A 916-nucleotide genomic window follows, 5' to 3' on the forward strand; every position below is an offset into this window, starting at 1 on the left:
CAGAAAGATGTTGACCTGTATTTTATTGATTATTCAAATACCTCTGATTCTGTGGATCATAACAATAATGGGAATTCCATAACTCTTAATTGTGCTTATATGAGACTTGTGTATAGGTTACTGAAACACCAAGGGGATACCGAATAGTCTAAAATCAGAAAAGGTGTATATCCATGTTGTACTGTTTCACACTACCCTGGAGGCATAGTGATTTTCTGTTGGGATGCTAACTGAAAGGTCAGTAGTTTGAAACGACCAGTTGCTCAATGGGAGAAAGATTAGGCTTTTTATTCCTATAAAGGGTTACAGTCTGAGAAACTCACAGAAGCAGTTCTACCCTGTTCTATAGACTTGCTATGAGCTGGCATCAACTCAGTGGCAATGAGTTTGTCTTTGTTTCTTATATCTGTAAATTGAACAAATAATTTGAGCACCTGGAACACGGCATCAAGATTGGAAGAAGATATACGAAAAATACGCAGATGATGCAACTTTTCTTGCTATAAATGAAGAGGACTCAGAACACTTACTGATGAAGATCCAAGATGATAGCCTTCAACATGGATTAAGCCGTAACATACATAAAACAAAAATTCTCATAACTGGACCAATAAGTAGCACTATGATGAACAGATAAAAGACTGAAGTTGTCAAGGATTTCATTTTGCCTGGCTCCACAGTCAACATGGAGGTGGCCGTCAAGAAATCCAATGTTGTAGTGGGCAAAGGAGCGGCAAAAGACCTCTTTAAAGTGTTTAACCATCATGATGTCACTTTGAGTGCATCTGACCCACCTCAGGGTATTTTAAATTACCTAATGTGCATGCAGAAAACTGGATGCATATAGTAAGAAAGAAGAATTGATGCATTTGAGCTATGATATTGAGGAAGAATATTGCATATGCTATGGACTAAC

The sequence above is a fragment of the Echinops telfairi genome, unplaced genomic scaffold (assembly GCF_000313985.2).
Source record: "Echinops telfairi isolate 266 unplaced genomic scaffold, ASM31398v2 ScPeMD7_25;HRSCAF=90, whole genome shotgun sequence".
Taxonomy (NCBI): domain Eukaryota; kingdom Metazoa; phylum Chordata; class Mammalia; order Afrosoricida; family Tenrecidae; genus Echinops; species Echinops telfairi.